Raw genomic sequence first — 11,638 nt, forward strand, 5'->3', positions numbered from 1 at the left:
GTTAAGGGTACAAATTATTATTCATAATTTAGGGATAGGGTTTGAAGATCTGGTTGTATGCGGTAGAGTTTCAAGCCAGGGTGAGGGTTTCAAGGTGATATTACTTTTTCAAGTTATGGTTTCAAATGACAGTTTCAAGTCAAGGTTATCGGTTTTCAAATGATGTGATATAGGGTTAGCGTTTCAAATGATAGATTCAAATTAGGACACAAATCAGAAACCTTTCTATTGTCGTAGTGTTGGCTGTGCTGACTACGGGTCAGGTGCTTGTTTACATTCTTTCTGAGCGTCCCCAATGACGCTTGATACTTATCATGCCTATCAGAACAAGAGCCATGTTTCACCTTCAAGTGTCCTTTTGACAAGTGTGAAGTGTCAATTTGGAGGCAAAATACGTCGGCGGAGGCTCCCAAACAAACAGCCACATTCCTGCCAGCCATCCTGGGTAATGAGTGCAGAGGGAGACGGGTGTGGAGGTTGCCGCTTTCATGCACAATGGGCCATGAGAGCCTCTTTTCTTCCCTTTCACAGGTTCCTCCACCCCGGCCTGGAAAGGAAAAGGGACCCCCGCATCGGTCCCGCTCCTCTCGCCTTTCCCATCACTCCCCTTGTGGGTGGCATGAGGCATTATCGGCCCTAATTTGCAGCCCCCCTGCCGGCAGGGACGCGGGTTTTGTTTGAGGTTGCCGTGGCAGCTGGCTAACATTCGCTCACATGCTGTATGTAAGTTATGTGATGGTTTGGCCCTGGAAAGGGTTGGCTATGCTAATGCGGCAGCTCAGAGACAAAATACACCATGAAAGTGATCACTCGTACATTTTTTCAAAGTGACTGTGTTATTACAACAATTATTAGCGTTCTTTGTTTTGACGTGACTTTCCGAGGCCGCTGGTGCGGAAGATCTGAAGGAGATATTTTCTAATTATGATGTAATCCGTGATCCGATATCAAGCAAACACAAACGTGGCTGAGGGGAAAATAAATTTCCACAATTTCTCTGGAAAAGACAAAGTGCTGTTCAGTGTTTCCCCACTGTATCACTGATTATTTATTTTATTTTATTTTTTTGTGTGTTTTTTACATACAGGCTGAGTGAGGTTAAGTTAAATTAGGGTTTGCCGTTTGTGTAGTACCACGTTGTACCACAACATACTGGCAGCACTGAGCTCTATTGGATGAGATGCAGCGTAATTAAGAGCAAGAAGAAGAGGAAGTTAAGGACGCCAATTTAACTCCATTAATAATTTTTTTCCACAGAGCAGACACAATAGGGGAGCCTGGGGTTTGTTGTCACATGGGTAAATTGTCACATTACAATGACTTTCTCCACCAAAAGGCTCAACTACAAAGTTTAATACTAATTTTCTACCTGTCTTTGGTATCCTGTCTGAGAAGAGAATAGCACATTATGAGGTGACATTAGAGCATTTTGTCATTGTTCTGTTTTAACAACTTTAAACTAAAGCTAGTATTAGCAAAGATAGTAGTTTGGGAGAATTTTAAATTTCGTGATGAACCAAAACTTTCTTTTTCGTAGTTTAATTTAATCTGGAAATTCCATTTTTAAGGACGGCCAAACAGGCAGCTGATTCTGAAAGACATCACCTTCGTGCCAGAACTTCCTATATGGCCCTATTCCAATGCATGTATATGTTTATTATTAATATTTTTTGTGAACATTTGAATTGAAGTTAGAATTTAACAAGCTTGATTTTTTTTCCCCTTTAGTTTACTTCAATGTTCACATTCAAGTAAAAAAAGAAAGACGACATTAACAATTTTGGCCTTGTTTTATTAGTTGCAAAATCCCGTGTGACATCCTACCAAATTTACACAATGGTGGGGTTACATGTCACATGTTTACACTTTATATTTGTTGGCTTATTATAGCTCTGCACTGACACAAAATATAAAAATGACATTGACACAAAATATTTACCAGAGACTTTGGTCTTTTCTGTTGATGTTCTCTGTATGTCTCAACTTTTCACCTATAGCGAGTGGGTCTAGAACATACTGTCCCCGCTGTCAATCACTGTATTCCAAGACATTTACTGGAACAAACAGGTGCACCTGCATTGGGGGAAAAAGTCTTCCTTGAACCCACAGTAGCTCCCAATCCACATGAAGACCTTGTTGGATCGCGCAGTGGCAGGCCTGCTGGTGAGGGACTTTGCCAGACGAGCTGTAGGAGAGTCTCGTGCGGTCGTTGCGGTGCAGTCCCTTGCACAACTTGGGCCAGCTGCTTCCTTGGTTAAGGCCCGTACAGATGTGCGCAGTCCTAATAAACTGATAGAATATCAAATGAAGTTTGACGTCTTTTCTAATGTGACACACTAATACAGGGTTAGCGGGAGAAGAGAGCTTATGGATTCTGCTTGGAAAATGACAGGCGACTGGACAATGCTGGTTTGTGGAACTTAACCATTCATTTTTGCATTTGGGGCAAATCAGCGAGTAGAAGAGGAAGAATATTTAGGCCAGGGGTGTCCAAAGTCCGGCCCAGGGGACATTTGCGGCCAGTTTCAAGTCTTTCTTTGGTCCACTATGTGTCCTGCACTCTAAAAAGAGAATTGTTCAACCTAATTTAAGATTACAAATTGAATTGTTGACCAAGTTAAAAAAAATCACTTCACCCGGTAACACACGTTTGAATTAAGTTAATCCAAAGTGAATATATTAAGTTTAAGTAATTATGAGTTCATTAAACTTAATACTTTGGATTGGAGTCACTTTGGATTAATTTAATTCAGGTGAATATATTAAGTTTAATGAATTTATAGTTCATTAAACTTAATATATTCACTTTGGACTAACTTTATTCAATCGTGTGTTACCGACTGAAGCGATATTTTTAAATTGGTCAACAATTTAATTTGTAATCTTAAATTGGTTAAAAATTCTCTTTTTGCAGTGTGATTATAAGTTCAAAACAAGACCAGAGCAGAAAATATGTCAATATCATAGCTGACAGGGATATGCGTTTTTATTTTTTTTATTTTTTTTACTTTGCCCAACAAAAGACCGCCACTAAGAACTGCACATCTAGTGGTAAATCTCTTCATCAACTCCCCTGCTTCCTAATTGAAATTTACGTGTGGTATCTACACTCTAAAAAGAGAATTGTGGAACCATTTTAAAATTATTGAATTGAATTGTTGACCAACTTTCAAGTGGTAACACACGATTGAATTAAGTTAGTGCAAAGTGAATATATTAAGTTTAAGTAATTATGAGTTCATTAAATTTCAAATTAAATATATTCATCTGAATTAAGTTAATCCAATGTGACGCCAATATTAAGTTTAATGAACTCATAATTACTTAAACTTAATATATTCATTTTGGACTAACTTAATTCAATCGTTTGTTACCACTCGAAGGGATTTTTTTAAGTTGGTCAAAATTTATTTAGAATCTTAAATTGGTTCAAGAATTATCTCTTTAGAATGTACTTTAATATTAGCCTATTTAGACAACTGTTTTAATCCGACCCGCTAATCAGATGATTCTATTTGGATCGCTTCAGAGAAAACCACTCGTGTGTGTGTGTGTAAAGTGCTTTTTCATTTTGAGCCCTTTTGACTTTGAAAGATGAGAGCGCAGGGACGAGAGGCTTCTCAACCCCACGAGATACATTTGTGGCACGCTCAAGACTTATAGCGGTCAATATTAATAGTCGCTGTGTATTTGAACACATGGAGTTTGTTACGTTTGCATCTGAGTCATCAAAGCGCTACAGAATTCGCCTTGCTCACATTTTTGCATATTTCCATGACTTTTTTTGCCACTGACTCTGTGTCAAGTTCTGTCGTTCTGGTGTGTAAGGACGCTGCCAGGCCCTCCAGCGTGACCAGTAATTCCTAATAGGTTCTGATTAGGTTTCAGCACAGAGGCAAATGAGCTGTAACGTGAGGGAGAAAGACTTTCAAAGGTCATTCACTTACATTGTTCAAGGAAATGTTGGGAAATTGGGATTGTGTTCACATTGCATTTCGGTGTAGCTTCAATGAGGTCAATTGATGGTATAGTAATAAAAGTAAGCCACAATGATTTCTACTTTTTTTTGTTGTCTTGGAAGTAGTTTCAAACTGAGGTTAGGGTATCAAATTTGGGTTAAAAGTTTGCATTAGAATTTCAAACAAGGCTTTGGGTATTGTTTTTAAACACATGCAAGCTTGGCAGATGCTCTAACCAACCACTCCCGGAACTTAATGATAGCAACATGAAGCTCTTAAAAAAAAAAAATGGTTGTGCAGCACTTGTAAGATGATTGGTCAGTGGTGACCATGGTCCACTTCTTCATCACTGACTGTGCTGACATTAATTGACCGGTCAGGTCAAACGACCACCCTGAGGAATTCCAACCGGGACATTCTGATGGCGCCGTTCCCTCAGGTTCACATTGCTGAGGGGGTGTAGCGGTGGAGAAAATAACTTAACTTCCAAAACTTGTTCCTCCTGAGATATGAGTTCACTTTTAAAAAGTGTTTGTCTTCCATGCACACAGTAGTATGTTGCAGATCAATTTGATGGTCCTCATAAGAATTCTCTATAGCAAATTGTGAACTAGAGTTTTAAAAAATGCAGTCATAGCCTGTGGGCAATTAATCCAATCAATCAATGTTTTTGAGAAGAGGTATATATATTTTTTTTTTATATAAAAACATCTCTTCATGATTAATCCGTTCCAGAAAGCCTGACTAAAACGGAACATACAATACGAACATAGGCTACCACTCATTGAAAAGTGTTGGACTTTGGATCATTGTAATTTGATTTGTAAGGATTATTTTTAAAATGTGATCAAATGTTGTTTGACTACTATAAGAATATGCCTGGTTTGTATGCTAGTCACAGGCAAAAGCAATACAATAGGCCGTGGAAATGAACTTTGCATTAATTGTAGAAATATCAGAAATGCCCGGTTGTTCGGAATTATCAATAGAGAATAATTTTACATAGAAAACCATAAAATAATGTTTTAAGAAATATATATATATTTTTTAAATAAGGCATTATTAACGCAAATTTCTTTCAACAGCACTTTTTATTTTATTTTATTTTATTTTATTTTATTTTATTTTATTTTATTTTATTTTATTTTATTTTATTTTATTTTATTTTATTTTATTTAGCGTACGACCCTTCCATTGGGTGTGCTGTTGCTGTTGTTCACGTTTTGACCTCTTTGGGGCAGTGTGGTGCACGCATGCAGCTAACACACCCTAACAAATGACCTGACCACACTAACGAAGAAGAAATATGTCATCACAGCGCCAGGATTTAGAAGCAGGATAAACAAAATGTTTGGATAGAAGGCTCTCAGAAAGCAATTTAGGCCCCGTGGATGAAAAAATAAAATTATTGTTGTGCTGCTTCAATAGAAGCCGAGGATGGACAACGGACGCTTTCACCCCCCCCAGAAAACTACGAAGGAGTTGGCAGGTAGGCACTTATTGCTACAGCTGGTCATAGTGGAGAGTGACGTGAAGGAACTAGAAGAAAAAGAGAATCAATTTTAGTTTGACAAAGGACTTGTATATGTAGCTATAAATATAATCAGACTTTCAAGTACTGATGTTGAGGAACTGAAACTCAATGCAAAAGTTTGTGTATCAACATTTGTACACGTGTTGCATTTAAATGCACAATGTGTGTAATGTTGTATTTTTCATAATAACAATACAGCAGTACATTGTACACTCATAGTTTCACTGTATCATCTTGCCATCTGTTGAACCCTTGTGGAAATGCTTCAGATGGCCCGGCGTGCACAAAATTTATATATAAAATAATATATTTTTGTGTTTTGCGTCACTTTAGGTCTTCAAATTTCAAATGAAAATTTATGACATTTGTTGCTGTCGAAACGGTTCAAATTTGACCTGTGTTAAACATGCGGAATGTTAATCTGTCAGTGCCTGGTCATGGTGCTTTCACAAGGTCCCTTCCTCCTCCCACTAACGCTTGTCTCTCCACGTCGGGCGTGATTAGAGCTAACCTGTCGTGACACCAGGATGACCGCCTCGGCCGCCAACAAAGCACGGCCATCTTGTTTTTTCCCATCAATTCTCTGGAATTTACTTCACCCCCTCAACTTCCTCAATAAAGGCATTTTACACATTCGGGCGAAGAGGCTATTGAATTGTTTCTCCTGAGACATATGCAAAATAGCTTTGAGGGCATCATTTTGTGCAGAACAAATGCATTTAGCAGAATTCAGGAATATGTCCGTTTGCTAAACCTTTGTGGACAGGAACGGAAGAGATGACACAATCAGCTGTCATTAAAAAAAGAAAAGAAAAAAAGAATCATAGTCTTTGAGCGAAGTAACCAAACAAAACATTTGTCTTGCTTTGACAGCTTCCACTTTGGGATTCCCTTTTCATCGTGTTAACTTGGCTTTAAAATAGACAGCGTTCTAGTTCTTGAATGGTGCCAGTAGCTTCCCCGAAAATGTCACAGAAGTTTAAAGACAGTTTCAGAGACAGTTCTACTAGGATCCATCAACGCAACACACAAATCAGAGAGACACTAAGTTTGAAACAAAAGCAACAATTTGATCACAGCGTGCATTATGTCACTTGTGTATATAGAGCTTTCCATAATCTTTGTAAACAGTAGGTGCAAGAGTGTTTCCAGGTGGCAAAAGTGAGTGACTGCTGTAGACCTGTCTTGAACTGAAATGATGACAACAACTCATTTTTGTTAGGGGTTGCACTACCAGATGCTGTGTAGGCCAATTTGAGGAGGACAAATCAAGTGGATGTCATTAGTTCAGTACAGAGAAGATTGCAAGACGGACTGTGAACCAAACCTCCGTCATCGCGTCTGTGGAAGGCATGTTTTCACAGGTATGTATAAAATAAAATGTTAGCTGGCTAGCTAGCTAACATCAGCTGTACGGCACTCTATCAATTTCAGCATTAAAAGAGCATGCTCATATTGTCAGCACACTTTAAAAATTTATTCTGCAAAATATATGGGCACTGTAGACATGTTTTTGGGGAATGTTGATTAAATAATTATTTAGTGTTAATTAGGTGTGTTAAACAAATTGATTCGGCAATATATCGCGATATTACAGCGCGCAATTCTCGAATCGGCCGAATCGATGTTTAAACATCTTTTTTTTTATGGTAATATTCAACAAAATGTCTTACTTAGGGTTAGAGTTCACACGTTAAGCATAGAATAATTTTATGTTAACATTAAGCCTTAATATTTTATTTCAATGCTGTTCAAACATGAAACAGATTGCAACAGATTTTGCCACTTGCTGTCGACTCAAGATGACTTCAGCAAACAAGTGAGCTGTGACTGGTCGTTGCCGGAGCCCTGAGCAACGATGATGTCACCTTCAGTCTACAGCAAGTGTCAAAATGGTCGCCCCCTGAGATGCATAAAAATGGCTGGATTGTCATGTTTAGACTAGTGAGGTCACATATTACATATTATTGTCAAGAAATGTTTAAGGTTGACTTCCACTTTAATAAAAAAAAAAGACATTAAATCAATATTTAACACAACTGAGTTCAATGTTGGTGTGGCTATCGACGAGCGCTTCAATTTCTACAATGTCCGCTTTGAAGAATTAATTACCGGAGATGACCGTCTTCTTCGTGTTTCTCTTCCACGGCCACCAGCTGTTTACAAGGAGCCCGTTAAATCAAGTGCCACAACAGTTGTACATAAGACTACTTTGCAACGCACAGTGAGGGTTGACTTCAAAATAAAAGCCTTGGATATTAATGACGTATTAAGCTTTTATTTTTGAAGTTGGCCCTCGTAAGCAGTCGTGGCAGCTGACTTGATTTCCACTTCAAGATAGCTTGAGCAGTCACGCTGACTGAGCTGCAATATGTTCAGCACGCAAACAGCCAGTGACACAGTCGAACCTGTGCACCACTTATTTGCGCCCTTGTCTATATATGTTAACATCTCATGCGTGGCATGGCGGCGGTTCCATGACTTTTTCTCGGAAAAATTGCGGTTCCATTTCCGACTTGTATGATGTGATGATCGTTATTATTAATAATCACTGTACTTTCGATTATTATTTGGCGGTGCCAAGCTCTACAAACACTCCATTACTTAGTTTGGTAAAACGAAATCATGAAGTCATAACCCACTCTTTTGAAGAAAGTGAGAGTTTAGAGAAGTGTTCCAAAAAATGTGTTTGCACGAACTGCATTGAAGCGTGCCTGTCATAACTATTTTTGAAGTGAAAAATGCATTTTTTATATACATATATCTCTATATGTTTTTTTTTTTTTTCTCTATAAATCTCAATGTGCTGGGATAGATCCATGCCAGGTTGGAAAAACATTTGCACCACAGCTCTGGTTTGCGGTTGGCTATTGTACAGGGAGTGGTATTTCACTTATGAAGTGATTGCCTTACAGCTGTCCCCTCGGCCCTCCCCCTGCTGCACGCACTCACTTACTCCCCATTCAACCGACCGCATACACACACACACACTTGCAGGAAGGACGGTTAAAACACACTTCTCCATAAACACGTAGAAATCCGTTCCAATGGGCAAAAAGTCCGGCATGGACCATTCTCCAAAACAGGTTATTTTAGGAATGACACAACGTGCCAAGTTGCACATGTGCAGCCATGTGAAATACGACCTCATCGGACACTCCAATGAATGACATCCGTGCACTGCTATCTACTATAATTCCCTCCCCCGGCCTGTTCAATCTTGAAAGGATTATTCTATTTACTTTCTTTGGCCAGCTTCTCAAGTGCTTCGCCGCGGCTGCGGCTTTCGCGGCCGAGTGTTTATTGTTTGTGCTTTGTTATTTAGGCCTTAATTAATGGCGCGCTGATGAGCGCTGTCACAGACACCGGAGAATGACGAGCTCTCACGCAACGCGTACGCCATTTCCTCGCCGCAGTCGAGGTCGGCGAGAGGGAAAGACAGATGCGCAAGAAAAACATACGCGCACCAAAAAGCTGTCAATCGGACTCTTCCAATGTTCTATCTGGAAGCCTTCGAAAGGGCCTTCTTAAGTGTTACAATGGCTGCGCACATTCGCCCCAGATGAGGTTCCACATGTAGAAGAGGTCAGGGTTAGGGTAGGACCCCTTGTCCCACCCACCCCCCGAGCCTTACCGCTCCTCTGTAGGTTACTTCAGCCAACTCATCTGTGTCACTGGATTATTGTTTGCAAATGATGCGCTCACTGACAAATGATGTGTGACCGATTTGAAAATAATGCAACGTGTCCTTCCCGAGGATGGGAACCCGACCGTTTCGACCATTTGACACCCGTGTTGATTTATGTGCTCTGGTTGCAATTCATCACATTAATATTCAAATTTGTATTCACTTGTAAGAGTTTTTCCCCCCATCCCAGCTTTCAACTTTCAATAAGATGACCTTGTTGTGCGCTTGACTCAGAGTGACTCACTCTGAAACAGCCTTTAAAACACTTCTTCATTCACGTCAACAAGTCATTTAGAGAGTTCAAGAAGTGTCTTCACCAACATCAAAGGTCATTTTAATAAATAACTCTTGAATGAACCTAGCGTACATGTTTTGGTAAACAACAAAGACTGTTTAGTCTTCAATAATTCAAAAGCATGTGTTTGTGTTCAAAATCAAAGAAAGTCCAAAGTCTTTAATAATCTGTCTACATCAAAGACAGTTGAGCGTCTTTAGTGAACCTAATGTACATCTTTTTGTTGTTAAAATCAAAGACAGTTCTCAAAGAGTCTTCAAGGAACATAACATACAGTACAGGATTTTGTTGTAAACATCAAAGACAATTTCGAGTCTTTAATGGCCAAGTTTACGTTGGAACGTTTAGTCTTAAAGGGATACAGACGCTCCCCTACTTACGAACATTCGAGTTAAGAACAACGGTACATACGAACATTTCTGCGCGCATGCGCGTATGTCAAAAAATGTTCGGAAAGAGATGCTGTAAGTTCGATTTTGTATTGCGCACCTTTTTCCGAGTACTGTAGTGCTTCTTTCCGCCGCTAATACCGACGCTTGGCGCTGTGAGAGCTCACCCAGCATTGGAGGCTCAGCAACGTGTCGAGGAGGAGGAAGAAGAAGAAACGCCTGTCGCTCATAGATAAAGCCATCGCACTCTTCGAGCAGCAAGACCCAAATATTGAACGTTGCACAAAGGTTGCAAATCAATTGAATGATGCCATACAGTGCTACCGCATCATTTATGATGAAAAAAGAAGAAAACTGTGCAATCGTCGTTTGATCGCTTCTTTCGGCCAGTTTCTAGTAAATCCTCCAAGGAAGATACTCATCAACCCTCATCTTCTTCTCCGCGACCCTCAACTTCTTCCTACATTGAAGTTACGGAGGAGGAAGTAACTTTTGAAGCCCATTCCAGCGACGACGAAGAACTTCTCATGATATAAAATCCTCCTCTTCCTCCTCCTCCTCCTCCATCAAATCCTTAAGCATCGAGTACAGTAAGTTAAACTTCATTTTATTTATCTTATTACGTACATGTACATACTGTGTGTGTCTCTCGCTCTCTCTCTAACATACGTAGTACAGTACTGTACGTATTCTCTTTAAACATAAATTATAATACAAAATATAGCACTGAAGCAACTTACGAACAAATTCACCTTACGAACGATCGCTCGGAACGTAACTCGTTCGTAAGTTGGGGAGCGTCTGTACCTGACTAATTGAGCCATTTTCAGAGTGAATTTGATAACGTCATTATGTTTTTTTAATGTACAATTTATGCGTTTAAAAACTAATATTTCCACTTACTGTCGACTGGAGATGACATCATCCGTGCTGAGGAAGTAGATAACGACCAATCCTGGCTCAGTTTGCTGACCAAACCCAGAAACCAGGTGAGCCATGAATGTTAGCCAACTACTTCCTCAGCACATGTGATGTAATCTTCAGTAGACAGCAAGTGGAAAAAAAAATGTTTTTAAAGGTATTAATTGCACAAGAAAAATAAAGAAGTTATCAAATTCTTAAAATAGTAACTTTTTACTGCTGAAAATGGCTCAATGAGTCAAGTTTTTAATGTTTAGAATCCCCAAATCCCAGAGAGCGTCCTCAATGAGCCTAGTACTGTACATAGAATCAAAGATAAAACCTAACGTCAAAGAGAGTTTAGAATCGTTGAACCTACGTAATCCCATGGAATTGAGCCCAATCGAATTGTTCCACTTTCAAATAAGCAGTGAGTGAAACGTATCAAATCAACTTTCATTGGAGTCATGGCCACTGGCCACAGCAAGAACAATATTTTCCCATACTATCGAAATGACATTGAAAGTCTTAACTTAAAGCCAAAAAATAAAAATAAAATCACACAGGGCTGTAACTTGAGATGAACCAGATATGGAACCTATAATACAGATTTATTTCCGTCTGTTTTCTATGGCTAAAATGTCACATTCTGTATGTAACAACAAAATACTACCTAAATAGATTTGTCTATATTTTCGCTGAACATGTAACAGCCGGTCTCCCCTATAGAGGAAAAAGAGCGCTTAGCCTCGGGTCAGGACCTCCCAGAGGGAGACGCGGCAGCCGTATCAGCGGTGCTGTCCCGACATGTATAAGACAAATGTATAATCTGAAATGCGCCGCTTTTCTTCCCTGCACATGATTGAGGTCTGA

The 11,638-nt window shown here is 39.4% G+C and overlaps 1 long non-coding RNA gene across 1 annotated transcript; it reads right to left on the reverse strand.

The window, feature by feature from the left end:
* Positions 1 to 1,776: 1,776 nt before the first annotated feature.
* LOC144054128 (uncharacterized) lies at positions 1,777 to 10,432 on the reverse strand. The gene is made up of 2 exons (XR_013294607.1): positions 10,033 to 10,432; positions 1,777 to 2,289 (listed from the first exon to the last, which is right to left on the reverse strand). It is a non-coding gene; the product is annotated as an uncharacterized LOC144054128 (long non-coding RNA).
* Between the last annotated feature and the right edge of the window lie 1,206 nt (positions 10,433 to 11,638).

This window comes from Vanacampus margaritifer, chromosome 6, assembly GCF_051991255.1.
Source record: "Vanacampus margaritifer isolate UIUO_Vmar chromosome 6, RoL_Vmar_1.0, whole genome shotgun sequence".
Lineage (NCBI taxonomy): Eukaryota > Metazoa > Chordata > Actinopteri > Syngnathiformes > Syngnathidae > Vanacampus > Vanacampus margaritifer.